The following is a 22,296-nucleotide window of genomic DNA, read 5'->3' as shown; positions in this document are numbered from 1 at the left end:
TATTTGAATGCTTGGTAAATTAGGGTTTGGTTGTCAGATTACATTTTGTTTGTATGTACAGCCACTTTATTGTAGTGTCCTTACCTGTCTTCATTTTAGCTTAGACAAGTAGGTCATCTTCACATATTATACAGCAGAATTAGCTAGAATTAACTATTATTAATGAATTATGCTCGTTGACCTGCCGTGGGTTCTTGACTCTGAAATGGAATCTGAACTAGAAGTTATAATTCCATACAAGAAAGGTGCACACACACAAACAACCAAGGATTGGTTTAATCACACAACTGGTTTATTAAAGATAAATTATCAAATAATGAATATTGAGTAGACATTCATATAATAAAATGGATTACAGCGATATATGAGCGAACAGGAAGATTAATATATGAGGGAATTTCTCTATGATAATTATTGTCCTAAGTTCTAAGAAAGGTTATTGCTTATCCCAGCAAACTTTCAGTACCAACCATGAGCCATGAGAGACATGAGACCATGTGACCTTATGTATCTGGAGATCGACAGGGAGCATGCTGCTGATGGTGCCTTCCGGCACGACTTCCTGGAGAATTTCAGACACAGGCCTTGTAGGTTGCAACCGCGGGCGTTCATTTTCTCCCGAGGCTTTCAGACGCAGCCGTCGGAGCTGGTGGTTTTCTAAAGGTCTCTGTGGGGATTCTTTGTTGTTGCTGATCTGCCGCCTTATGTGAGAGAGATACATCCGTGCAGGTCTCTCCTGGGGCCTCATCTCAGAAGGTCATTCTGTTTAAGAAAGCCATGAGTCTGACGCCTGCAGAATCATTTCCAAAACTCAGGTCATTTTACTCTTTTAGCCTTGAAAAAGGCTAAGAGAGACAACGCCCCAAGTGTCTGGAGCCTTGAAGTGAAGAGTTGAACATCGGAGAAAAAGGGGCAGAAGCCCAAACAGCTTAAAAGCTCAAAAGCTCAAAAACCTGAAAAAAAAGCTTGTGTCATTTGGCGCCACAGGGGTTTTAACCAGAGTTTAGAAAACCTGCCCCGAATACCTGATTCATCCCCAATGAGGGAGAATTGGAGCTTTTCTTGCTCCTGATTGGCTGTTTCCTGTACCTTGGGAATGGCATCACATAGAATTTATGACACTTGACAAGACAAAGACTTGACCATCCCTGAGTGAATACTTTGCAATATAAAAGATTACATGTTAACACACAGTAATATCATTAAGAAAAAGACAACCATGTTCTATATAATTATTAACCAACTAAACACATAGTATGTGGCTATCTTGGTTCTACATAAATTCATATCAACAAAAATGACTTTAAACAAATGTAAATTAATTCCACCTATTTTGATTGTCAAAACGGGATTAATTTCAAACACTTGTGCTCATATACAACTTGGTTTCCATGTAAGAACTTTGGGATGTTTGAGTTTGAGAGTTAACAGTCTTTAAAAAGATGTCCTTTAAAGAGGGCATTGTGAGTTTCAATCAAGACTGAGTCTCTGTGTCTCTCTGCATTCTTTTCTTGAGTCCTTAAGTCATAAAAAAGGGTCTTTGGAGGGGGTTTTACGGGCTTGCTCTGGAGGTTTATCTCACCTTACGATCTTGGTTAGAGATGTCTCTGAAAACTAGCGAAAGCTTGGGTTTTTAAAATTACATCTTCAGAAAGTCAAAATTTCTTATTAGAAATTAATACACATTCATCATATCCACTACATATCCCCCCTTTCAGATCATGCTTTCTTTCTAGAAGCATTAAGCTTATAATGCAGAGATGAATGTGAACAGCAAGGTCAGGAATCATTCATTCATACACTCAGGGTTGATACCTTTCTGGGATCATTTAATATGAGAATAAACCTTTATTGGACTTTATCCAATATGCTGGTATGAGTGTTCCTCTTACTTTAAAAGTGTCTGTTAACTAGGAAATATCATTTTTATCAAAGGAAATGTTCAAGGGTAGTTATTCATGCAAATACTTAAAAACATATCTTTGGTGATAATTACTGGACAAACCCAGGGTGTTCCTCTATAGTTAAGCTAACTACTAAGAACTCTGATTTAACATGACTGGTGGGCATAGGCCTGTTAGGCATTGAATGAGAGCGTTATCACCTTCGATTGCTGAAGTAACAAAGAAAAATAAGTTTTCCAGAGAAAAAAAATATTTATTTAATTTTTTTAAAACAGTACTGTGTGCTGACTGCGTCACACCACTTTTGAATCGTTCGTCATGGCTTAATGAATTAGCTGTGCATAGCGACAGACGGCCATACACAAGTTAGAATGGGATACAATGCTTGAAGAAAAATTAGAATTTTTACTCCTAGATTGATATACCACTGATTACCTTATCAGGTGGACGCAACATAAGTACAGATGAAAGTTTTTTTTATTTTTTATTTATTATATATATATATATATATATATATATATATATATATATATATATATATATATATATATATATATATATTCAGTTGTGGAAGCTGACGATTAATACCATTAAAGGTCTTCTGGGTGTCTGCTGCTCTTTTATGACTTAACAAGGGTGTTGTTGTTCTCTACAAGTCTCATGGTGATTTGGTGAGGCTCCATCTGGTTGTGAGGAACCCATTTGAAGTCAGCGCTTTGCTGATCTTTATTCACATTCCTGAATAGAGGATGACTGGTTGGGGAAAGATTTAGGACCCTGTGTGAGTCTGACTCATGTGGCAGGAGCTTATGAGCCTGTTTCTCACCTTTCATTAACTTTTGGGTCAGTTTAATTGAGTTGTACTTTTGCAACTTCTCCCCCCTTTTCAGCCTTTCATGGAACACATTTTTGTCATAACCATTTTTGCATCCGCTTTTTGCTCTTTTCCAGTCTCTGCTGGCTGACTGCAAATGCGTCTCAGAGGAGTTTTGCAAGCTGCCCTTATCTTGTTGTGTGTTGTATGTATTTTGCTGGACTATGTGATGTTTCACTTTAATCCCTTTTTGTCATGCACTTGAGAATTTAATGGAATCAAAATCACATTGGAGGTTTTGTGGTTACCCAGGTTTGTCAGGCTTTTAATTTATCACTTTCTGGAGGCCATTTGGGATCCAAATGGGTGTTAGCAAAAGGGACTGTTATTGTGTGGACAGTCATTTGTTCATCATGAGCTGAGATTCTCTGGCTCATGGCATCCTTTGTCATTGTTGGAGTGTGAAAGGTTTTAGTAGTCTCTGTGGACCTGGTGTTTAGGCGACAGGACTGAGCTTCAAGGTGATGTGACTGTGAGATGGGCAGGGGTTTGTGAACATGGGCCCAGATCTTCAAACACTTGAAGTCATTCAGTGGCTCAAGCCTGTTGAGCAGGTCCTTGCCAATAAGGAAGGGAATGTTTTCAATAGGAGACACATATACAGGGTGAACCAGACTTATGGGTCCTATTGTTATGAGTACTCTTGCCACAGACCTTATGCTGATACCAGTGTATGAATAAGGCACAATTTGGAGGGAACAGTTTTGTAACTGTAATCTCTGTGGGGCATGGTCTGCTGCAGCCCACACTTCATCAAAGAGTGTGGATGACATCAGTGTTATGTCTGATACAGTGTCCAAGAGAGCTTCTTTTACAAGCTTCTTTTCTAGCACTGTGGTCACGTTTAATCTATGAGCACCCCCCTTTTCTGTTAAATGGCCCAGGAACTGTTGTGCAGGTGGATCACCTTAAACAACCGTGACATTAAGAGGAGTCTGATTTTCACACCCCTTATTAAACTGGTCAGACATGCAAGTCTGAATTGCAGGGGTCCTTGGGACATGCTCAGTTTCACCTGAGGTGTCTGAGAAGAGGTCAGCTGTCTGATGCTCCTCTTTACACAGGTGCGAAAACACCTGTTCAGCGGTTACTGGAACTTCTGTGCTAATTCCAGATACTTCAGACTCATTCGCATCATCTGAGCTTTCGCACTGGTGCCAGTTCTCATCCCTATTCTCGTTAGTTGTGTTAGGACAGGGGCTTTTGTCTAGGGTTTTGTCGTGTGTGTGAGAGTGTTGGGGCCATCCGTGGTCCAAAATATTTTCCTTGGGTGCTGGATTCTCATGCCTACTGGCTGGGAATTTATTCTGAGGGTGCCCTGATATTAACTGATTAACAAAGGGTTTTGAGTGATGTTGAGTTTCACCTGACCAGTGAGGACTGGAGTGAGGAGAACTCCTATTGAATTGCAAAGGTTTATTATTCCCCTGATTTTCTGTAAGCCTGTGAAATGGAGCGGGTTTTGGATACCATGATTCAGCCCTAGTGGCTTCGTCTAGTTCCATGGGGGAAGGCTGAGTGTAACAGCTAAAACTTTGTGGCATTTCTGGCCATTGATTTGAAGTTTGTTGGTCTTTTAAAAAGCCTTTGAGTGCTAAGTCACGCAGCTGTTTGCTAGACAATGTGCGTGGACATGCTGCAACACCTAGAGAGTAACTAGTGTTGGGATGGAGATTTAGGACAAACAGTGTTTTGAAATCCAACTCTTCTTCCATTCCCGGTTCATTTCGGGGTCCGAAATAAGCTTGTCTAAGGCGGTGGTAGTGCAGATGGGGTGACTCCTGCCTTTGTTGTTTAACTTGCAGTGCTGTCATCAGTCCTGCCTCTGACAGCTGATTGGAGAACTCCTTCTCCAAAGCATCACAGAGCACATCATATTGTCTCCTGACATAGTTAGGTTGCCGTTCAATGAAACTGCTGATGTCCCTGCTGGATGTCATTCTGATCAGGTAGATTCTGTCTACCTGTGACTCTGGGGAACCTTTGCAAAAAGAGGTCTATGTCTTTTAGGTATGAATAGATTTCATTTGAGCCATCCGGTTTTGGCTCAAAGCACGTTATGTGGTGCGCGATTCTGTCCAGGTCCCTGTAGGAAGGAGTCTGGTAATGTGCTGGGGGCACATAGCTAAACTGAGAGAACCTATGTTCACCTGTGTTTGGGAGGACTCTGTTAGCCTCCAGTGGTGGAGCTGGTGTAGGGGCTGTTGGTGCTGGGAAAGGTGACTCAGGGATACCTTTGGACTTTGGAATCTGCAGCTCCCTATAAATGTGAGTGGTTCTCTGTTGGTTGCTAAATAGCTGTGAGCGTACCTTCTTTAGCTCTGCTTTAGCAATGTTTAGCTTGCTTTCTGTCTCTGCATGCAGGTGCTGAGACAATTGGAGTTCATCTTTGACTGCAGCAAGTTCTGCTGTTTTTGCATGCAGTGCCATTAAATGATCAGGCTCTTTGCGAACATTTCTGATGTTCTCCATTTCTGGGCTCATCATTTTTGTTTTCCTGGACAGTGTGTTTGGATTTTTCTATTGCTAGTGTAGACATATGGCAGGCTACCTTAATTAAGGCCTCGCCTTTAGGTTTCTCCATTAAATGGAGGGCCATTAATTGTGACAACAGATTTGCCATGTGAGAGGGCTCAGCGCTGTGGATCATGGCTCTATATTCTGACACTATAGCTCCTGTTGAGCTTGCAAATTACAAATACACATCAGTCAGGGGACTTACCACTGATGCTTGGTGACTGGGTTGTGTGTCAGATTTAATACTAATTAATGTTTAATTAGATATGCAGTTTTAATTTATTTCACCTCAACCAATATAGATTTTATAATCAGTAATTGGTTACTTCCACTTATGGAAGAATGAGTAAAGGATAGAAGCAGTACAACAAATATAACTTACAATTTACATGTGAATTTACTGTACTATATGAAAGACAACTGCTTTTAATTAACTTGCACTTACATAAGTCATACACAAGAGTGCACTAGAGAAACTTTAAATGCAGTAACGCAAGTCATACGAAAGGGGGCACCATAAATTGACTTCAGTTGCAATAGCACAAGTCAGCCACAGGGCTCCTGGTGTTTCCAGGGCTGGGTCAGTGGCGGCACCTTATTTACTTAACTCCTCCCCATGGGGTAGGTTCACTGGTTTGGCATAATTTAAACCATTCCAGTTCAGAAACTGAAGGGAAAACACACCATTGCCAGTCTTAAACAAAACAGGGACCTTTGTTTGGGCCGCTTTAGAGCGAGTTCACTATTCATGTTGTTTTACAAATTCAAGGCACGACATTCTGCGTGCAATTATGAGCGCGGGATTCGCGGTCACACTACTTATGGGTTGACACAAACAATTCCTGCATTTATGAACGTATTTTAACAAGCCGTATATCAGAGGTACAAAGTTTGCCGATCAAAAGCTGGAATTTGCAGACTTTTGGGAGATTTAGAACGTACACATACATGGAGATTCGCGCGTAGTGATTAATTTAACCTCTCACGGGTGTGTCATACGCTTTTCATGCAGGTGATTAAACAGTGACGCAGCACAGCTGACAAACCCACAGTATTACTTCACAATTAGGCGCACGGTGGCAGCCTAAAAATTTCACGAATGAAAAGCGTGTTCACACTAATCATTAAATCAAAACAACAGTGAAATGACAATCATCGCTCACATTCAAGGCTTAATTTAGGAACAGGTCCTAGTTATGAATTAGAGGTGGGAGGAACCAGTTGTGAGGCCCGTATTTAAACAGGCCACTCTTATCGATGAAGTAAAAGGCTGTGCTTAACTTGGTGTGCGATTTTGTTTCTTGTAAAGGAATCATAACTTCTGATCACGACTATTAATCAGAGCCCCACGTTGGGTGCCAAAATTAAATAATATATTTATGTGTAGTGGAAGTAGTATGCATGGTGGCATTTGATCTACATAGCGGAGTCAATGATAATTAATTATTATTTTATTAATAATTAATTATTTAATTCATTTTGCTAAGCTCCATGTTTGGGAACCATTAACTAATATGTAGTGTCCTTACCTGTCTTAGTTTTAGCTTAGACAAGTAGGTCATCTTCACATATTAAAGTGATATTAAACACTGTTTAAGAAAGCCATGAGTCTGACGCCTGCAGAATCATTTCCAAAACGCAGGTCATTTTACTCTTTTAGCCTTGAAAAAGGCTAAGAGAGACAACGCCCCAAGTGTCTGGAGCCTTGAAGTGAAGAATCGAACATCAGAGAAAAAGGGGCAGAAGCCCAAACAGCTTAAAAGCTCAAAAAATTACTTTAAACACATGTAAATTAGTTCCACCTATTTTGATTGTCAAAACGTGATTTATTTCAAACAGTTGTGCTCATATACAACTTGGTTTCCATGTAAGAACTTTGGGATGTTTGAGTTTGAGAGTTAACAGTCTTTAAAAAGGTGTCCTTTAAAGAGGGCATTGTGAGTTTCAATCAGGATTGAGTCTCTGTGTCTCTCTGCATTCTATTCTTGACCCAGGGGGTCCTTAAGTCATAAAAAAGGGTCTTTGGAGGGGGTTTTACGGGCCTGGAGGTTTATCTCACCTTACGATCTTGGTTAGAGATGTCTCTGAAAACTAGCAAAAGCTTGGGTATTTAAAATCACATCTTCAGAAAGTCAAAATTTCTTATTAGAAATGAATACACATTCATCATATCCACTACATTAGCAATTTAACCAATGTTAATTGCATGTCTGCAGCGATTATTAGAACAGCAGAAAATTAGAACGAGGGACTGTTTGCGACCCCTGCAGACAGAAAACAGAATTACAGCCTTGACATTCAGGAAGCTCAGCGCTTCTAGGTAAATGTGTCACCCATTCAGAGTGGGATAAGTAATACAGTGAATTATGCTGCTCATAAAAGAGAGAAAAAACAAGAACATGAACACCCAAAAAAGTAGTTTCCCAATTTAGTTTTTGTAAGGCAAACAAAAATGTAAAAATGACATTTTTTTTTTTTTCATTTAAAAATTCAACACAAATTTCAAAATTATAAGCCTTAGACATGCTAACACTGTTTGTGTTTCCACAGCAATTAAAGGATTTAAGTAAAATTAAGTAATTTAAGTTAATTCTCATCGTATATTACAATGAATATTTTATAAACATGATTTAATTTATATATCTTCTCCCTGAGCATGGTGCTTGCATAAAACAATATTCTCAGTTTATAATTTTTTTAATACATTTGGATAATCTCAAAGACATACATTAAAGTTAATTCAGACATTAATCATATATTCAAATATTTTAGTGAGAATGCCAATTTAACAAATGTATATTTTTAGTTAATGTCTGATTTACTTGCTTTTATAATAATAATTATGTTAAAATATAAAGATAGTTACCTGAAAAATGTTATAATCTTATTTTCAGACAAAATTCATGAACTTCGAGCAGTTCTACCTACAGTCAGGGACTTACCATGAAGAGACAGTCAAGGCAAAACCAGGAAATGCACTATAAGGAAGGCGTGCATAAATTTTGTCGTGAAAGGTAGTATTTTGGTTTTGTTCGTTTAGATTGATGTATGTATGTACGAAAAAAAAAGAAACATTTAAAGAAGTTAAGCATTGGTCAAAAAGGAATAATAATGTCAGGACAGTTAGCAAAGAATATAGCAAAGACTGTCAGCAGGTAACCTGTAAGATGTGTTTTGTATTGTGAAGGAAGAAAGTGTGTTTCTTTTACAAACATGTGCTCATTGAATCACTAGTAGTAATCACTAGTATTTAGTAGTAATTAGTAGTAATCGCTAGTACTTAGTAGTAATCACCAGTATTTAGTAGTAATCATTAGTACTTAGTAGTAATCACTATTATGTAGTAGTAATTAGTAGTAATCATTAGTACTTAGTAGTAATCACTAGTATTTAGTAGTAATCGCTATTATTTAGTAGTAATCATTAGTACTTAGTAGTAATCACTAGTATTTAGTAGTAATTAGTAATAATCACTAGTATTTAGTAGTAATTAGTAGTAATCATTAGTACTTAGTAGTAATCACTATTATTTAGTAGTAATTAGTAGTAATCACTAGTATTTAGTAGTAATTAGTAGTAATCACTAGTACTTAGTAGTAATCACTAGTATTTAGTAGTAATTGGTAGTAATTATTAGTACTTAATAGTAATCACTAATATTTAGTAGTAATTAGTAGTAATCACTAGTACTTAGTAGCAATCACTAGTATTTAGTAGTAATTAGAGTAATCACTAGTAATAAGTAGTAATCACTAGTATTTAGTAGTAATTAGTAGTAATCACTGATGGTCTTTGTTTTATTTAAAGATGAGCTGTTTTATGAAATGTATGTTGCATTATTCTGTCTTTAGACTGTTTCACCAACTGAGTCTTTAGTAGAAAAGGTATTTGATGAGAGTACATAGGAGTGCAGCTAAAAATTAAAAACTAAAAAAGTCCGGACTCAGCGTGTTGTTCTCAAATCTGGCCTGTAAAAAATAATCCACTGCTCCAGGCAAACCTGCACAGCGGAGATTTGTTCAAGACTTGCAAGCAGTAAACAAAGCCATTCATACTCGAGCACCTGAGGTGCCAAATCCACATACCATATTGAGTCAAGTACCAGAAGACTCAAAATGGTTCACTGTGATTGGTTTAACCAACACTTTCTTTAGTCTTAAAGTGCACAAGGATTCATAATTCTGGTTTGCTTTCTTCTTTCAGGGAAAATTGTATACTTTCACTCGTGTTCCACAAGGCTATGCTGAGTCACCATCTTTCTTCAATGCTGCATTGAAAGATAACCTTTCTAAATGTGTTTTCCAGGGAAACGCACGTGCAGTAAAACAACAGTGGTTTGCAAAAGGTTTTTCAAATTATGCACACAATTTTTCAAAAAGGTGTTTAAACTGTCTGGGAAATGTTGGAGAAACTTGTTGTTTGATCATATGTGTGTGTATGTGTATGTGTGTGTATATATATATATATATATATATATATATATATATATATATATATATATATATATATATATATATATATATATATATATATATATATATATATAATGTGTGCAATGGAATCTTTTATTAACACTCATCAACTACAATAAATGATATGTGTGGTTGTGTGACACAGATAGTAGTAGAATCTCTCATCAACTAGTTAGGCGTGTGCTGTGCGACACATGGTGTGTGTGTTGAAATGTATTCTGTGGGGGCTCCTATCTGTTTTTGTGTGAGACATGTAGCAGAACTTATTCTGTGTGTTCCACTTGTTGGCGGCATGCACGGAACAGGTTGAGGGCCGTTGCAGTAAAAGTGAACTGAAAGTGTATTTTATACCGTTACAAGGCTACAGAAGTAAAAGGTATAAAAATGTGGGTCACACTGGAGCAGACCAGAGCACCTCTCAGAGTAATTCTCTTGCAAAAGAAATAAATGAACAGTTTGGAAATCACGAAGAGGAGGGGGCGAAACGCTGAGCAAGGCTAAGAGGTCCAAAGAGGATGCTCCACTGAGCAACAGGCTCAGATCTCAAGGAAGGACGGGCTGATCTTGCACTAGGTACAGGACAGTTTTCCGGGCCCTGAGCGGACTCTACTTGCTCGGGGACGCACCCATCTACGGACCTGGAAGTAAGTGTATGTTAATTTAATAAAAGATTCAATACCCGGTAAGGCTTTCATTCTGTTCACAAGAGAACCCTTTTAACAGTTTAGTTATACAAAATATAACTACTAAGGATCGGTGTGGCACAGAGTCCAGTGACTCCTAAGTAAACGTATCTAGAAAAAGAATCAGAGCCGGCTCAAAAGGGATGTGAACAGTGAAAGAACTTGAGAACATTGACCATTCAGCGATACTGTGCTACAATTTAAAGAGTTTTGGGTGGAAGAGTATGGGTTTCCAGACGGGGAAACTTTCAGTGTAAAGAGACTGTATAATCTGAAGGGGAAGTTTCAACAACCAAAATGGTGAAATTTCATAAAAAACCCTAAGAACAGATGATCACTTACAAATGGATTTAAGGGAAAGGAAATATGTGCTTGTGATCGTTGACATGTTTTCAAAGTGGATAGAGGCCTACCCTACCACTCAGCAGGAACCTCTAACAGCTGCAAAAGCCATAAAGAGGGAAATTATTCCCAGATTTGGCATTCTTAGGAAATTATCCTGAGACAATGGACCCTCCTTTGTAGGAAAAGGCTTGACACACATCAGTGAAGTGATTGACATGCAATTACACAAAAATTGTGCCTATCACCCACAAAGTGCAGGTCTGGTAGAGAGAAGAAACAGCACAATCAAACAGAAATGATGATTAAAGTCTTTCTGCAAACAGGGTTAAACTGTGTGGAAGCCCTGCCATTAGTCTGTATGAGCCTGAGACTGAAAATGTTGTCTAGGACCAAATTCTCACCATTTGAAATAATGTTTGGACGATCCCCAAACACAGGATGTGCTCCTAAAAGGGACACATTTGCCCTAGAGGATGATCACATGCAGAAATATTGTGCAATGCTATGCTCTGTGTTGTCTGCTATGCACAGGAGTATGAAGGAGTCTCTACCTAGCCCAGCTGTGACGGGACACACTGTAAAACCAGGTGATTGAATCCTAACCAAGGTCTACAAAAGAAAAAACTGGAAAGCTGACCGCTGGAAGCGACCATTCCACATGCCTTTGACTATTCAACACTGTGGTAAAGATTGCTAAGTGAGACATTTGGATCCACATCTCTCATTGTAAATGCGCTCCAGCTCCAGAATAACCTCAGGTCTGATGAAATCTGCACACGGACATTTCAAACAGGGCAGCATAGCAGCCTTATTAGTTGCTTGTGCCATTGTCGCAGTTTCTGTTTGGGCAGCAGTGAAAATATGCATGGATTCCAAGCCGGATGATGGACTGGGACTTAGAGACCCTAAAACAAACACCTTCTGGTAATATGCAAATTTCATGGTAAAAACAGACAGCAACAGTAGTGACTCGTGTGGTTTGCTCCTTACTCCCACACTCTAGTGAGAATCCTTTCGTTCTTTCCATTAATAACAGTTCATGGGAGATGGTTAATAAGACGTGGCTGAGCATAAGTCAGACCAGCGGGAACCAAAGTGTACGTTTTTTTTAAAGAACATCCTGATCCTCTCAACACAGATTCAGGACTTGATTTCTTGAAAACAACATTGGAGTTGCAATTGGAACAAACAAATAATTCTTGTGTGTGAATAGACTACACTTTCAATGATTAAAGGTCCTTAGTATATGAATCTATTGCAGAAAGTGTATAACATGTAATAGTGGATGTTATTCTCTGTACTTTGTTTATTTTTGTTTTAATTTTCTTTCTATTCATCTCGTCATAATGTGTAATGGTGGGGTACCCACTGGTGGTCACCTGGGCAGAGGGACCATGAGAGAATTTTCCCTTTTTGAAGGTTTTTTGTTGGTTTTTGAATGTAGTCTGCCAGTTGGGTTTTTCGCTCTCACACCTCACCTGTTTCTTTTACTGTTTTAATTTTCTGTCTTGGTTTATTCAGTCTCAAGTGTCTTAGTGACAAAGGGAGGAACTGTGATGTAAAATGTTCCTTCTGTTAAGAGACATCTGAAAGAGTGAGTTAAAATGTCACTGAAGCTCCTGACTGAATTTTTCCAGTTATAGTATAAAGATACCACCACCACAGATATGACAATCACTCTTACATTTTTGAACGATTATTTTACACGTTTGTAAAATTTTTGTGGGTTTTTATGTTGGTTTTCTAGGTGCAATTTAGTCTGCTCATGGTCACAGAAGCACTTCCCTCAGTATAATAAGTAAAATAAGAAATAAAATACTGCTTAAACACATGAAGAAGACAAAGTAATAAATAAGTTAAAATACATTCTCAATCTCAGTGCAGGTTTTTGGTGTAATGTTTTAAATATAATTCCACATACAAATAATTCTGTTAGTTATGGAGTTGCAGTGATTTTGGGTTGGTAATTAAGGGATTGAAGAAGGTTATATTGAACATGATAGAAGCCTATTTGTTGAGAAAGAAAAAAAAGCAAATGCAAATGAAAGTTGTTTATTTTTGAAAGCAAAAAAAGCTTTTGGCACTTATGGCATACTTCTTGCTCAAACTCGGTTGTGGTCCAGTAATCGCGATTTAGTTATGGCTTGCCGGACTAGGGCCAAGTCATTTGAGCCGCACCTCAGCCACAACACTCAGCCTGAGAGTTTCCCAGACTCGGGCTAGAGCTATCGGCTCGTGCTATGGCCGAGTGTTCTTATTCCGGTGGTACACCAAATTCTGTGACCCTAGAGGGCACTAATTCATGTCCAGCGTAGGGGTCAGTTTCTGACAGCTGCCGTCAGAACTTGTGACTTCACTGAATATTAACTACATAAATGTACTGAAACCTGAATGTTTATAAGGTTTATATGGAGATTCAGTGACCAAAGCTATGAAGTAGCGCCCTCTAGAGTCACAGAATTCTGTGTAACACCGGCATGCGTGATTCGGCCCGAGTGTGGGTCGATACAATTGTACTGTTCTGGGACATACTTTCTGCTCTTCATTCTAAGAATTTTACTTGCAGATTTATTTTTGCTTTTGTAAAACTTTTGACCCAGAATTCACTCCATATGTTAGAGCCATAATACGTCATGGTACTTTTACTTTCAATACTTAAGTACATTTGCAGGTAAATTCTTTTGTACTTTTACTGAAGTAGAGATCTACGAGGACTTCTACTTTGGAGATATACCCCAGTCAACAAGTGACGTCCCCTTAACGTTAGCCGAGATTTTATTTTAGTCCTATGCATGACGTTACGTACAAGACGTTAAGGGGACGTCCACTGTACGGTTTTGAAAGTCACAACATTCTGAGGACATTCATCAACGTAAATAATTGGTCATCTACTGATCATTGTACAACATTGCAGAAATGACATTCAAGGGACATTGACCAACGTACATGGTCCTCTGCTGGTTGTAACATGACGTTATAAGAACGATATTCAGGGTACATTGAGCATCGTACATATATGGTCCTCTGCTGGTTATAACATGACATTATAGAACGACATTAAGGGTACATTGCACAAGATACATATATGGTCTCATGCTTATTATAACATTATAGTTATTGCTCATTATTAGAGTCATATTGTGTTTTATGGTTCTATACTTTTTTATTTTATTTATTTTTATACTAAACCAGGATCCTTCATTCAACTGGAAAAAGTAACCCCTGCATACAGATAATAATAATAATAATAATAATAATACATTTGTTTTTGCTGTTTCATAGAAATCATAGTGTTGTTTATTTTCAAGCTCACAAGTATTTTGATAAAAAATATATTTGCTAGGTTGCCAAGTGAACTAATTCCCAACTCAGTGGTTACATCAAGTTGCACCTACCAAAGACGAAAACTGGAAATCCGCCAATCTGGCAACCCAGTTTGAAAAGTACAGCCACTAACGAGCGACGGTTAGGTTGAGTGGATTTTCAGTTGGACACAGCGTCGTGGCAGTGACGGTAAGCGATCCCTTTTCTCTTGTACATAATTCAGTACTGCGGTTTTAACATTCGACATTAAAACTTTCTCCTTTTTATATTGTTTGATAAGTCGCTTGCTAAAGCTATTTATTTAAGAGTTTATTGACAGAAACAGCTAGCAAGCAGACTTCTGAGAACCGACTGGATTTGCTTGAATATTACTTTCAAATGTATGCTACATGTCCTCCGTCATAGTGTGTTAATATAGAGTTTGTGAAAACCGCCCTTCCAGGCTTTAGAGCTGTATGGTGTGGTTTTATGTGCAAAGTTAAAAAATAAAAAATTCAAACTTGTTTAAATTGCCTTAGCGCAAGGACGTACAGTCATACTGTACATCCCAGACAGAGACTTTTATTCTGAAAAATAAACTAATACAAATATTAACAACAACTAATGAAGTTAAAAAGTAAATTAAAAGCTTTTGGAAAAATTATTTAAAGAGTTTGTTTACAGGTTTTCTCAGTGTATAGAAAAATATACTGTAGTTTTCAGGATATTAGTTTTACATAGGTACGTTGTTGCTTTGTATATTATCAGTAAAGCCATTTTATTTATGTATACATTTATTTATTTTACTGCATTTTGTAGACATTGCATGATACAGTGTTTCTAAATCATGTCCTAGAACTAGCAGCAGAATCACATAGACTTGTTTACAACAGAATCGGACTACACAGCAAGTCTTCTGTTGCTTCTATATATCTTGAATTTACAAATATGGTTTCTGTAGTGTTTCATATAGCATTTCTTAACCATGCCCCAGGGTGACGTGTAATATTTTGTTATTAATAACAACTTTGTTTTGTTTGTCTATCACGTATATTGTAGGTGCATGCAGTAATGCCCATCCAGAGTCAGTAACTCTTCTTATTGTTGACAACTGCATTGCAGTGACACTGAAGCACTGCTCAGCTAACAGTTCCATTAAGAAGGTATTCAGATATTTTGTACAGTTGTACAGTTACTAAATATGACACATTCCTTGCCTACTTCGCAAGGATCTGTCTGGTGACATGTCTGCTAAAACTTAATTCATATATCCATTCATAATGTATAAGCTGTGCACCAGTTCTTGCCTAATAAGGAATAAAGTGCATTGAAAATTCATTCATTATCTGTAACCGCTTATCCAGTTCAGGGTCGCGGTGGGTCCAGAGCCTACCTGGAAATATTGGGCGCAAGGCGGGAATACAACAGTCCTTCACAGGGCAACACACACAGTCACACATTCACTCACACAATCACACCTTCGGACACTTTTAAGTCACCAATCCACCTGCCAACGTGTGTTTTTGGATTGTGGGAGGAAACAGGAGCACCCGGAGGAAACCCACGCAGACACAGGGATAACACACCACACTCCTCACAGACAGTCACCCGGAGGAAACCCACACAGACACAGAGAGAACACACCACACTCCTCACAGACAGTCACCCGGAGGAAACCCATGCAGACACAGGGAGAACACACCACACTCCTCACAGACAGTCACCCGGAGGAAACCCACACAGACACAGGAAGAACACACCACACTTCTCACAGACAGTCACCCGGAGGACACCTACGCAGACACTGGGAGAACACACCACACTCCTCACAGACAGTCACTCGGAGGAAACCCACGCAGACACAGAGAGAACACACCACACTCCTCACAGACAGTCACCCGGAGGAAACCCACGCAGACAAGGGGAGAACACACCACACTCCTCACTCCTCCACTCTGCCAGTATATTTAGTGAAGCACCAGGCCTAAACATTGGGCAAAATTGAGGAATATATCTGTAAATAAATAGTCTGTAATGCAGTCTGATCAGTAAGCCTCTTTTCTGCTAAGACGTTTAGACTGGTTGTGACTGATACATAGTTTCTATCTTTAAAAAGCGCCTTGTATTAAGAAGCAAAAAATATTTAGAAATGGAGAAACATAGGCCTAATCACATTTTTGCCCTTAGCTCGTAGAAGCACATAGTGTGAGGACACTTTTGTGTTCGTTAGGATTATTCTTATAATTATTATTATGGTTGCACTGTCATTACCACGACGTATTAATCTTATATCTAGTCTATAATACTTGAAAAAATAAGTTCTAATAAAAGTTTCTAGTTCTTAAAAAAATATATATGGTTCTTTATTTTGAGAGCAATCACAGAAGGCCTCCTGCAGAATTACTCCCAATGACATACTGAAAACCACACTTTACATACACTTTTTGGGGTGAGATCATCTCGCCCCTCCCATTTTTTTAATTAGGTTGCATTCCATAGGACCCCAATTAAATGGTACCCTTGTCTCCTTAAGGATGCAATATATCGTAGGAGCCCAACTAAAAAGGTATCCTTATCTTCTAAGGATGTCATATATCACACCGTACCAGACAGTCTCATGCTACACCATTCTCTTTTTTTTCTACAGCGTTCAGGCCTGAGTTATAAACTCAAGTATCCCTTTGACCATTTTAATACTTTTTGCCATAAAACTTACTTGTTTAAAATAATTCTCATGTCTTTATATCATTTGTTTATTACAGTCACGTTTTCTATATTATTTGTTTATTGCAGTCATATGTCTGTACATCTTTGCCTCTGGTGAAATGTCCCATGCCTGATCTATGAATAAGTGAATTTTCTATCAGCGCATTGCATTAATGCGCACGTCAAATGACAGACGTCTTACACTCATCCGTCCCGTTTTATCCTTCTTTCAATATCGCTCCATTCACTTGAATGGGGATGGCTAGAGCACGTGATGTCACAACACACTCTGCCTCCTCTGCCCAGGAAGGCTTTTTCCATTTTTCAGCCAAACATTTCCCCTTAAACTTTAACCTAGAGACTTCATTTATTTTTTATTAATTTTAAATGGTAGAGAATTGACTCCTTTCTAGCACCTGTAAATTTGAGATAATTTGAGTTATGAGCATTTGTTCGGCACAAGGGAAGGTCTCGGCCGCCAAGGAGTTCAATGTATTTTCTGAGCAAGTCAGCACGTGGATTATGAAAATTTCTTCTTTGTTTATCTTCTGATTAACACGACTAATTCTTGCTCAGTCTGCACAGTATTTGCAACAAATTGATTGTTAGCGTATTTGTAACAACAGTGTCTTTCGTTACGCGATTTTGAAAACATTTTCAAAACTACAAACATTTGTTTGGAGTGTGTACACACCCATAGGAATGTATTGAAATGAGTACCTCTTAGAGGAGGAGCTGTGTGCACGTGTGCTTGTATGTGTATTGTACCAATAATTTCCACCTAATTAAATCTTTTTTGCTAATATTCATAATTAAAACCTACTTAATTTTTTTTTTGGTATGAACACATTAATCCGGCTTTAGCATAATTGAATCATTCCATTTATTATTGATTTTAAGATTCTTTTTTTGTTTTTTTAACAATTGTATTGCTAAAGTTTAAGTCACCAGAGATTATGAGCCCTAAGTGTTTATTTGTTAAAAACAAACAAACAACAAATATTGCCCAACATTAGAATAAACCCAAATCACATTACTCCAGTATGATACTCTGTGTGAATGTGTTTAACTTTGTCCAAATCTCTCCTCGTGGAGTCCATATTATTTTTATATATTTGAAGTAATCATCCAGTACCTAGTTTTAGTGGTGAATAAATGATGATTTTAAATAATGTGTGCTGTGGATTTAACAAAATCATCCAAAGAGAATCTGAACAAAACGCTGTTCTTTAAACTCACTCTCACCAACTACTTTATAAAAACAAACATCTTATATTTCTTATTTGTTTTATATATCAAGATTATTGTCCACATCGCCCAACTCTACAAAGCATTAAAATGTAAAAATGAATTTAAACCATGGCATGAATAAATGTTAAATACAATTAATTTTTTAATTACCGTTATTTAGATGTTATACACAAGATTAAATACACAGCACTGGTTGTGACTAAAGGGTGGTTTGAAAGAAAACTTTTTAAAATTAAATGAGACGTCTAAATGAACTTGGTAAACAACAAATATGAGGACGTCACACGGACATCAGGAAAAAGACGTCTAAAAAAACGTCCAAATTTATTTCTAGCGTCACTTCAACTGACCTGTGGCCACTGGGTAAATTCATAGCTGAACTGAGTCTGGATTTAAGACTTGAATTTATATTTTGAAAATCTGAATATTTCAACCCCTTACATTTCAGATAAATATATTTCAAATGTTCAACAATGTATTTAATTAATTTAGCTCCATATTCAACCTTTTATTCACTCATTTACCCCTCACTGATTTTTCTGACGTCTCGTTTATGGCACCACTACTATATTTACCCCCTCACTGTTTAGTTATAATGCAGTCTTCATGTAAAATGTCTCTGTCTCAGGAAAAATGTCTCAAACAAAGTATTTACTTCTACATTTGTTTTATAAAATTGCTCAGACAGATCCACTCAGCTGTAATCAATCCTAACTTCTGTAGATCTGGAGCATTCTGAATGTCGAGGCTGTACCAGTCCTCGCATTAATTCTTCATCTGTAACTTCATCCTCACCAGGGCCGTGGTGGGTCCGAAACTGACTCACTTCAGTGGACGGTGTCACAGCCAATCCACCTACCAGCATGTGTTTGGATTGTGGGAGGAAACCGGAGCACCCGGACAAAACCCACGCAGACACGGGGAGAACACAGCAAACTCCTCACAGACAGTGACCAGAGGCAGGGACTGAACCCACCACCCACCCACTGGAGCTGTGTGGGAGCAACACTACCTGCAGTGCCACCGTGCCGCCCAGTCTTACCACCTTACCACCGTAACAGTCCTCCGTCACGTCCTGCGCCCCCTCAGCCACCGCTAAAGAAATAAAAATCACAACTATTAACCAACTGACCACTAGAGAGAACAGCACAGTGTAGAACTGATAACTCAAAAAAAAGGGTCAAAACGATTGTCACAAAACAATATTCACAAATGTAACAGAATCTGTACTGCGTTTGAGTAACTACACACACGTAAAATTAAAATCAAATGTATCAGAATGCACACATTTACAATAATAAAAATTTGAATTCACAAATGTCAAAAAAAAAATTGTAATTTATAGAAATAATTGTTAAATGTGTAAAACAGATTTGCATTTGTAAATCAATGGTCGTGAATGTGTGAATCAGTACCTAAACATATATTGTTCTTTGTTTATTGTTTATCACTGAAGGTCTAGTGAGTAAAGTTGATCCATGTCTCTGAAGTGTAGCTCGGAGCGGAGAGGATCCAACCAAGGCACGGAACTGAAGAGGAATCTGGAACGACACAAAGAGACAAGCACAAACGGACACCACCGGGACCTGAGGAGGAACCAGCACAGTCCTGACCAGGATGAAGCTCTAAATACAAAACAAATTAGCTGTTTGAGTTATTTGTCACCAGCGTCAGATGGCGTCACTCAGACCTGGTCAGTGGAAGCAGGCTGCTGATTCTCCAGTGGATGTAGCTCTGGAGCACTCTGATCGGAGGGACCCCCTGTGCAGTTCTAATTATCCAATCTTGATTCAGAGACCTGGGACCACACTGGAAAGTCAGAGGGAGTTAAAGTGGGAGCTGAGGAAACGGGAGTTATTTTTATAAAGCACTGAGGAACGCTAGTGAAGAGCGTCCTCACCCTCTCTCCGAATCACAAACACTGGACAGAAGACTGGACGATATCCTGAGCTGCAGCAGCCCACCACACTCTCCAGAAGGTCTGACCACCACCTCTGCTCCCATCCTCACCTCTAGGCTCAGTTTAGATTTGATTCTTGAGGTTCGGTGCTCAATGTTTCCACGAGCACATCGCAAACCTCACTGTCTGCGCCTCCTGAGAAACTGTTAAAGAAAATCACAGCTGTACACCACCTGACCACTATGCAGAAAAGTAATAATCATTACCTGTAATCATCCAAATGCCAAATTATCTAATTATTTTTATTATTTTAAAGGTTGTCTGGCTTTGAAAAACCACCTTAACTGTAATGTTAGTGACTTAGTGTCAATAAAAAGTCTCACGCACCTTTAGGCTGAATCTGATCCTGGGGAACCTGAATGGCCAGCGGAGCCTTGTTCTCCTAGTGGGTGGAAGGAGCTCGTCCTCAGCTTCGACCACTGGCTCACGCTCCCAGGACGCTGGAATCTCTGGGTATGGTAAGGGCCCTTCTGGACATCCCCAGATCACCAGAGCTTTAGGTGGGACATTAAAGGCGCTCCTTATCGTGGCCTCTGTGATGATGTCATACAGCTCAGGGCTTTGCGTCTCCGTCATGTGCCGCAGACGCTCGAGAGAGCCGATCATGCTCATTAGATGATCGAACATTTCGTCGACGCTTGCTCTGCGGCCTCTGCTGGCCATAAAGCTCAGCACCTCCTGAAGAAAGCGCTTCACTGACTCCTCAGTGAAAGGCTGCATAGCCCTCAGGAGGGAGTTGTTGGGAGCTTCCCCTTCAACGCTGGGATCTCCACTGGCCATGTTATTGATATGGAGGATCCGGAACTGTCTGAAGGCAGGAATACTGTCCGTGCTGGAAAAGGACACAGTAGACAGGCTCTCTGAGATGTTGCTGGCTCCCTGCTGTGGTAAATGTGGGGGAGCAGAGGGAGCAGGAGCTGTCCGTCTGTTGAAGAACTGAGCAGCTCTTCTGAACATCCTCCTTGTCCTGTTTTTGATGGCAGCAGACACTACCGAGGCCTGGACAACAGCTGGAACAGTCCACCACACTCTGTACTGTTCTCCCCTGCTTCTGTTCTGTTCTGGCCTCCAGTTCTCCAAAAACCATACCAAGCGTCCTCTTCCTCCGTCTCCTCTGAGGCCTTTCTCTGCTGCTCTTCATTGTCTCTTTCTTCCACGACCTCCCTCTCTTTTACACTGTCCTCGCCCTCGCTGACTGGACAGGGATGACCATCACAAAGAGCCATTTTGCTGTTCTTATCTCTCAATAACCTCATTTGTGATGGTCAGGGCGAGTCCTTCATTAAATTCTCTCCTGGAGACGTCTGAAGCTGCGGACTCCACCAGTCGACTGTTCAACACAAACAGGACTCCTGGTAGAATCCTCTGCTGTAGGAAGTCGTCACGACCGCCCAGTCTCTCCTCACCAGCCGTGCTCCTACACATGTAGAAATGCTTATTTAGTTATGAATGGTGGCTATAGTACACTCTGTTCTCTGCAATAACACTCTCGCTGCCATTTTTTGTATTACATTTTGATTTTGGTAATGATCAAATGTCTGGATAAAACAGGACAAATGCAGGTCCAGATTTCAGTGCTGTAACCTGGCCCATCCTGTCATAATCGCATAAACAGATCAGTAAACATTAAGCTGTTGATCCATCCATCCATCCATTATCTGTAACCGCTTATCCAATTCAGGGTCATGGTGGGTCCAGAGCCTACCTGGAATCACTGGGCGCAAGGCGTGAATACACCCTGGAGGGGGCGCCAGTCTTTCACAGGGCGACACACACACGGACACTTTTGAGTCGCCAATCCACCTACCAGAGTGTGTTTTTGGACAGTGGGGGGAAACCCACGTGGACACGGGGAGAACACCAACTCCTCACAGACAGTGACCAGAGGCAGGGACTGAACCCACCACCCACCCACCCACTGGAGCTGTGTGGCATCAACACTACCTGCAGTGCCACCGTGCTGCCCAGTCTTACCAGTCTTAACACCTTAAGTACTCCCTCACGTCCTGCGCCTCCTTAGCCACCGCTTAAGAAATAAAAATCACAACTATTAACCAACTGACCACTAGAGAGAACAGCACAGTGTAGAACTGATATCTGAGATGTAGATGGGGTTATCTAAAAGCTGCACTATCAGTAAATACAAAGATCTCACATACCCTCAGGCTGAATGAGAACCTCGGGAACAGGAAAGGACAGCAGACCCTCGATCTCCAATTCTCTCTGGCCCGAGGGAGATCGTCTTGAGCTTTAACCACCGGCTGGCGCTCCCATTCAGGTG

General features: G+C 39.5%; 1 protein-coding gene and 1 long non-coding RNA gene across 2 annotated transcripts in view; both read left to right on the top strand.

Moving 5' to 3' along the window:
• Positions 1-22,296, top strand: part of LOC136679147 (uncharacterized) — a 46,834-nt gene that overhangs the window by 18,760 nt on the left and 5,778 nt on the right. The window lies entirely within an intron of this gene.
• On the top strand, positions 14,184-20,276 carry LOC136679770 (uncharacterized). The gene is made up of 3 exons (XR_010796581.1): positions 14,184-14,308; positions 15,158-15,261; positions 19,512-20,276. It is a non-coding gene; the product is annotated as an uncharacterized lncRNA (long non-coding RNA).

Source organism: Hoplias malabaricus, chromosome Y (assembly GCF_029633855.1).
Source record: "Hoplias malabaricus isolate fHopMal1 chromosome Y, fHopMal1.hap1, whole genome shotgun sequence".
Lineage (NCBI taxonomy): Eukaryota > Metazoa > Chordata > Actinopteri > Characiformes > Erythrinidae > Hoplias > Hoplias malabaricus.
This window is presented reverse-complemented; position numbering and strand designations above follow the sequence as displayed.